Here is a 7930-nt window from a genome sequence, read left to right on the forward strand (position 1 = left end):
TTCCGAACAAGCACAGACACTGAAAACAACACTGGAAAAAAATATCCTGGAAAACGGTGCACAACATTCTAATGCGTTGCAGATGGGCTGGGGACCTTACTGCCATTTTTAACTGGTTGCCAGCTTCCTTTCTTCTGTCTGCCATTTTATTGCTTGCTTTCCTTGTTAGCCTCCTGGATGCTTGAATCAACCCACTGAATCTTTCTACTCCAGGGAGGGGGAGGGGAAGGGGGAGGGGGAGGCAGGACCAACAGCCCTTGGCCATGAAGGTATCCAGCGGATGGACGGAGAGGGTCCTCAGCCACTGAACTGCGTTTCCACACAGTCTGTAACAGAAGATGCTCAGATGAGTCAGGCCCAGCAAGGAGGTTGGAAAGCATATTTCTGTATAGATATTAAACCTTACTTTAACAAAAAAAATTTTTTTTTACTCCTCACAATTAGAATCATGTCCTTGGAGACCAGGGAAGCTTATCCAGATCAGCTTTATTGGGTTGAATATCAATCAGTGAAGCTCAGGCTGCCGGAGAATGATTATGTTAGGAAAGTAAGTTTGCATGTGAATGGTTCTGCCTGTTTGCCGTGTTAACTGGTTCACAAGACTGAGAAGGATTATGACCTGACACTTGTGTATCCTTGCTGAATGTGGAATGTGATGGCTCAAGCCCAACCAACATCAACTATGTCACGTGTCACTGACACGGAAATAAAAATCAACGGAGCCAGACAACAGAAGAAAAGGTGGAACTTGGGAAGCGCACTGCATCAGGAATCAGAAGACTTGAATCTGGTCCTCAGGGGCCACCCTGGGTCCAGACAAGGCACCTCCATGTTTTCCCAGCCTCCTCCCCCTGTTTCTTCTGGGAGATGCTGTTCCCTCCCAGCCACCAAGCACGTCTTCTAGTGGGGATGTGGATTGGGGTGCTCTCTGCACGTGACCCAAGCTGCTCTGGGAATTTCTCACCTTGAACTAAGAGAGGACGGCTCCCTGTGCTCTGTAGGGGAATCTGGGAGCCACCAGTGACTACGTTTGCCGCCAAATAGCAGGTTTGTAAAAAGAAAATAGGACTCAGACACACCCTGAGCAGCAGAGACCAGGGATCAGAAAACCCCGTGACTGTCAGCTCCAATTCCATCCTCCCAAGGTTTAGATCCGACTTTGCCCTTCCCCCTAGCGTGGGTCTATGAACCACTGTATCTCCCTCACCCCTGAGCTCACTTGGGGTGGGTTTATCTTACATAAAGTTAAAAAGGCCTAATGACAAGAATGCTAGGAATTCATCTCTCTGGGCCCTCTGTGTCTTTGAAAAATTTTTAAAGCACTGCATTACTTGAGATATGGGTTTCTCTGCTGTCAAAGGACCTTGAAATAACAGTTTCTTACTCACAGGTAAAATTCCAAAGCTGGTTTGCCACTCTGCCCTGTGAATTTGTCAGGGGCTCAGGCTGCTTCTCCCTGGGGGGGACCAGGGAGCCAGGACATTAGTGCATGGCCAGGGTGAGGATTTCATGCTATTTCTGCCTGGTGGGATCAAGCATGGTTATGGTCCAATGACCATCGTGTGTTTCCCACTCTTCCCTTCTGTGAATGGGCGTTTTTACTGGTTATCATCATTAACCTCACCCTGTACTGTGTGTTGACTGTGAGGAGGGAGCAGATGACTCATTTCGCTGTGTAGAGGAACCTTATATAGATGGGACTGAGGTGGCTATGCCGCCCCCAGAGACCCTGGGCGTTTCTGGGTGCAATGACTCCATGGGACTTTATGGTGGTCTCTCTTGGGAAAGGGCTGGCTGTGTTCTATGAGGGAAGAAAGCACGTGGATGCTTGCGGGCCTGTGACAGAGCCTGCTGATGCCTCCCAAATACCTCCTTCTTAATAGAATGCCCAGCAGCTGGATGGACCACTGGAGAAGAAAGAATAAAGAACACATATCCCAGCCTCCTGCAGCTTGGAGCACCCACGTGACTAAGCTTGGGTTAGTGGAGTATGTGGCAAGGGACATGCTCACCTACGGGTCATGCCTGAAAGGGAGAGGCATGCGCTCCACTCCTCCTTCCCCCTCCTGACAGGTGATGTGCAGACTGGGTGGTAAACCAACTTGGGTCGTGTAGACGAGACCAAAACCTTAGGGACGGCAGAGCAAGTAGACAGGAGGATCCTGGGTCCCCAACACAGGGAAGCTGCCATATCAGCCTGGAATGTTCCACGAGAGAGAAATAAACTTCTGTCTTCTGATACCCTTTATATTGGTCCTGTTAATACATCTGAACATTACTTCTACTACGACAAGCACCATGTAAGTGCATATCCAAGTAGCTATGCATTTCCAAATTGACGTTCCTAGAAGTCAACGTCTAGGACCCCTCAGTTTCCTATGTGAACGTGAAACTATAATGTTTAAGATGATTAAAATGGATAACCACACCTTTGTCCAGCCTTCCTTCCCCAGTTCCCGGGGGCAGCCTGTGCTTGCCTTTGTCCCAGAAGCGTGTCCCTGCCCGGGGTCCCGTGGGTCTTGCCAGGGGCTGACAGGCGCTGGCTGACTTGGTCTCACTGAGGCTGGACGAATTTGAAATGAGCTTCCTCCCACAGAACCAGCGTCACTGAGGACACAAGTGTGGCTGCAGGGACATAGTCAAATGGTCAGGCCTGTGGCACAATGGCAGGAGGGAGCCTGGGGCAGCGTGAGAAACAGGACTGACCTCTGCTCCAGTACCCTAATCTTCCCCAGAGCCCCACTGTCCAGCAACTAAAGGGTTAGTGTCCGACTCACCTGGTTAGCAAGGCTCACCAGGACCTTGCTTCAAGGCTACATCTAGTGTCCATTCTGACTTATTGGGCCCCAGGTATAGGAACAATCAAGTACTTGGAATCAGCCTTGTCTGTAGGTACCAGGCTCTATTGTTCCATCCATCTGCCTGTTCAGGTCATTCCAGTGAGTTTTCACAGTGGGGTGTCCACTTAGTTCCCCTGCCTGTTATTCCTTCTTCCCACTGGAACTGGAGCCTAGTCTTCAAGCCCGTGTCCTGATACCTGGCCATGTTCTTGCAAATTGTCTTCCTCTTTGGGGCTGGTTGGGTCCTGCCATGAATGGAAGAGACTCAGTGTCATTTCCCTGCCTGCGTCCTTGACTCCTATGGCCATGCACTGCCCACAATATGATGGATAGGTATAGATAGATAGATACATACATACATACGTACATACATACATAGATACATAGATAGATACATAGGTGTATGTCATATATCACTGACACCTACCTAACCACACTCAAGGGTGTTGTGTGGACTGTAGTGTAAAGCTCTGGATTCAGAGCACCTGGGTTCAGACTCTACCTCCATCAAAGTCTTGGGAAAGTTATTCTTTCTAAGCTTCAGCAGCTTCATCTTCAAAATGAAGAGAATACTACTTACCTCATGGTCTAGTTGTGAGAATTGAATGGCACATAATAAGTAGTTGAGAAACTGCAGCTGAGCTGTGCCATTATACCTGAGCTCACCACCCACCTGGCCATTACTCCTGGCTCATCAAGCTGCCTCTCGGCATCAGCCTCCACAGCCTAGACATTCTCCGCATCTATCTGGTCCTGGCTTCTGCACCTGTTCTGCCTGTCAGTGTTGCTGACCCCTTGCTGAATGTGCTCAATTCCACCCAAAGCATGACGCCTCATTGGTGGGGAGGCCCTCAGGATGTGTTTACTGAATCAAGGCGTGAGTGAGCTCAGGAATTAAATATGGTGCCAACATCCATTGTTCTCTAAATACCAAGGATCTACTCTAAGCAAAGACCCGCTCAGTTGCTGTGTCAATAAGTATGGCAGCCTTCCCCAAGGGGTCCATCCTCTGTCCTTCAGTGTCATTGTCAGAAAGGACAATACAAGCCAGTTGACATGTCATGCCTTCATCTCCACGCTCCTGGAAATTACAGGAAGAGAACTACCACAAAGGAAGTTCGTATTTGCTTCTGAGTTCCTGGGATTAACCCAACTCCAACACCCTGGTGGCCTCTGTGTAGACATGAGTCACCAAGGCAATCTGTGCTCCCCGTCCTGCAGTAGGACTGCCCTGCTGCAGGGTCAGTCAGCAGGGGATGAGGGAGGTAATGAGGATGTGAGTGTCACCAGGAGTTCGCCACTGGGAAGGAATTGCCAGGCGCTGGCAGCACAGAAGCTGGGAGCAGCTGCTCCTGCCCTGGGAACAGTGCTGGCCTCTGATATCGAGAAGAGTGAAAAAATGTCAGAAAAAGAAAACTTCCCTATTCGACTTACAAATACGCCACCTGGTACATGAACTGGGGTTCCCTCTGTCACCCCAGACCATCACCCTTGAGCACCACCCTAGGGTTTAGAATAAAGAACAATGTCCACATGGCTTTGCTTCAATGATTATCTCAACCTTGCTTAGGGAATCTGTCTACATAGATTAAAAAAAAAAAAAATCTCTTTTCCTCCACTTCTCTATTCTCAAGTGTAAATACCAGGTCCTGAAAATTTTTAGAAAGGAGTAGGAATGAAAATGATGTTAGGAAGGGCTGGAGTAACAAAGGAGAACAAGGAGGCAAATTGATGAAAGAACAGTGAAGATCAAGACAGATGGAAGACAAGTGAGAATGAATCCTGAAGACACCAGTGGGTGGTTTTACATAACCAGGAACACACAGGCCAAGGACACTCTGTTCAGCTTGTGGCTGCAAGAACCGGTCCACCTGCAGACCTGCAAGAGACACAGATGATGCAACTGGGAGTTTGAGCACATCCTGGTAGAGTGAGAAACGTCATCAAAATATTTCACAATGACTTCCCTTTTATTGACCATCCTGTCGCACCTGTGGTACAAGTACAAGCAGTGTCCACGGAGAGGTTCTGCTCCATCAGGCACGTGGGTGCTGAGCTGCAGACGATGCCATGGACACCCTCTCCCCGTGGCCCTCTCATGACCTCCATCCACTGGGCGTTGCTCTGGGCAGAGCAAATGTCTCCACGGAACCATGTCTAGCCACGTGAACCTAGAGGGTGGGCACGGCTGCTGGGCAGATGGGACATTCGCTGCCGCTAAGGAATCAGGGCCTCCCTGGGGCTCTGTGCACCTTTGGCTCAGGCCTGCATTCCATGTTTCCCCCGCTGTCTGAGAAGCGAAAGTTTTTGTAAACTGAAATGGTCTTTGGATTTCTTTTGGCTGTGGTGAAAACAGGGACTCATGGAGGCTCTTCATCAAAGCAAAGTGGTGTAAAGGGAGGCTTCGAAAAGTGGGGGACACCTATATTCCACAAGCCAAAGGGACAGCTATTTATTATGGCCCTTGACTTTACTCACTGGCATGGCTGATGAATGACTGGTGCACGTTTTCCTCTGCATTGGTGATACAGGCTCTTTAGGGACGAGGACGGTGTCCCAGGGGTGGTGACTTGCCACATAGCGTGGGGCAGGGGGCCAGCTACGTCCTGGAATGGAGCATTTGAAGGTGGACACGTGGACATTCAAGACTCTGCTCTTCAGCCTCGTTCCCATATCCCGACTGTCCTCTGTCGATGGAAATATGACTTCCATCTGTGGCAAAGGAGTGTGAGAGTTTGCCAAAGTTCTCCCCACCGCGGAGCTTTTCTCCAGCCAAAGATGACTCATTTGGGTCATCTTTGCGAAAGACCTGGAAGGGCTGTCCCTTGCAGTGGCCTCGTGCCAAGAGCAGGATGGAAGAGCTCATTTCTTCCTCTCGCTGCCTGCTTCCCACTCTGCACAGCATCAGTCTCCCCTCCACCCTCAGGTGACCTTCCTTGCGGAAGCACAAAGCCACCGGCCCACTTCGGTCTCAGTTTTGCCAACAATCATAGATTTCTGCGCCATGGTGTCTCCTCTCATTCCCTGTAGAGCAACCCAAGCTTCCTCTCACCTTGGAATGTTTGGCGCACCGCGAGCTGGATGGGAATCGCAGCATGAGGACTCAGAGGAGCTGAGCTTTCCCCGTTCCTTTCTCCACTCCTTGCTACCACCCAGCCTCCCCTTGGCTCAGTGGAAGTAGAAAAAGGAGTAATCGTGTCTAGTACATAGAAGACGCTCTATAAATGACGTTGAAATATTTGGTCCAAAAACACAAACTGTGATGCATTCTCAAGCATCATTGAAAGACTGATAGGGAACTCCCTTCCTTACAGGATCCCTCTGGAATCATGTTAATTAGATGACTCTTGAACCATGGGAAAAAGTACAGTATCTCCCAAGGGAGGAAGGGGGGGTTGGGACAAATTGGGAGATTGGGATTGACATATATACACTGCTATGTATAAAACAGGTAACTAATCAGAACCCACTGTATGGCACAGGGAACTCTACTCAATGCGCTGTGGTGACCTAAATGGGAAGGAAATCCAAAAAAAAGGGGGTATATGTATATATATGGCTAATTCACTCTGCTGTACAGCAGAAACTGACACAACATTGTAAAGCAACTATACTCTAATAAAAAAAAAAATAATACAGCATCTCATATATGATGTGTATACACATAGGTGGGTAACCATCAAAGAATTATTTCCTTATCATTTCAATTAAACTCAGCAAACATTAATTAAGTGACTACTGTATGCACACCTCTGTGCCAAGTTCAAGACCAGAATGAGGAGGACGCAGTGTCTGCTCTCTGGGAGCACAACTCTATCATGAGAAGAGTTGACAATTCATGGAGATGTGTTGAGACCCAAGGATGGTGACAGCCACTAGCATGAGTCTTCCTTGAGGTGAGGCTGGTGGCTAAACTCAAGGCAAGGTTGATTTAGAAAGTGATGATTCCCTGGGCTCTGAGTGAGGGTTAAGATTTTCCTTAATGGCAGGTGTGTGCATGGTCGGCTTGGGTGGGGCTGGGAATGATGGTGGACCAGTGTTGCCAGCAGAGGAAGGCCATGAGCAAAGGCCTGGAAGGGTGAAGACACGTGCGTTCCTGGGGAGCCTGGCTGACCCAATGTGTCTTCAGTGGAGGCTGTATAGAGGTGCGGAGGGCCAGAGGGCTGGAGGGATGCAGGGGGTCTGACTGTATAGGACATTGCGCTCCAAAACTGTGAATCACTATATTGTACACCTGTAACTTATATAATATTGTACATCAACCCTACTTCGGTAAAAAAAAAAAAAAAATGTCTGGTGTTTTTCCCACAAAAAGAAAAGAAAGACTGGGGGAAAGTTGTTTCACATCTCAAAAATATCCTATAGCAAAGGCATTCTTTCAATGTTATTGGGTCTTATTAATATATGCATTATGTGCATTAAATGCAAAATTCTTGAAATTCATCAAATACTTTCCTACAGGCATTTAAACATATCCAAGTCACCAGAGCACAGGTATTTATAGACCAGCAAATACTAGTAAATCCATCTGGATCCTAATTAATGCAGTTATATTTCCACACAGACAAAACTTGAGTGCTTATTACAATCATTCAACCAGCTGGCTGGTTCCTCCCCAACGACATCACTACTCTGAGTAATTGTGCATAGAAAATATTTTCGCAAATCATCTTTTTTATGAAAGAGGAGCTCAAGGCACAGAGATAATTCACTCCATCCCTCATCTGTAAATCCTAATCCAGTTTAAGTATATTCATATCTCTCTTAAATAGTCTCTTTAGGTTCCGTAAGCTTTCGAATCTCTTTCCAAAAACTGCTCAGTTCTTAAAAATGTCTCTTTGGGTATAATACTTGGTTACGTGAAGTCTGCCCTGGACCGCAACCAATTCTGGAGTGCCCACCCCTGACACAGCATCCCTGAGGTCCCAAAATTTGGTAAAGTTTCCAGGTGCCAAAATACTGTTCTCACATCATATTTCACCTGCTGGAAAAGTAGCAGAAGGTTTTATTTCTGTTCTTCTAGATGACATGGTCCAAAATGTTTGAACAGGATCACCCTCACTGTGGTCCACCTAGGAATGTCCCAGTGA

Source organism: Lipotes vexillifer, unplaced genomic scaffold (genome assembly GCF_000442215.2).
Source record: "Lipotes vexillifer unplaced genomic scaffold, Lipotes_vexillifer_v1.1 scaffold1049, whole genome shotgun sequence".
Lineage (NCBI taxonomy): Eukaryota > Metazoa > Chordata > Mammalia > Artiodactyla > Lipotidae > Lipotes > Lipotes vexillifer.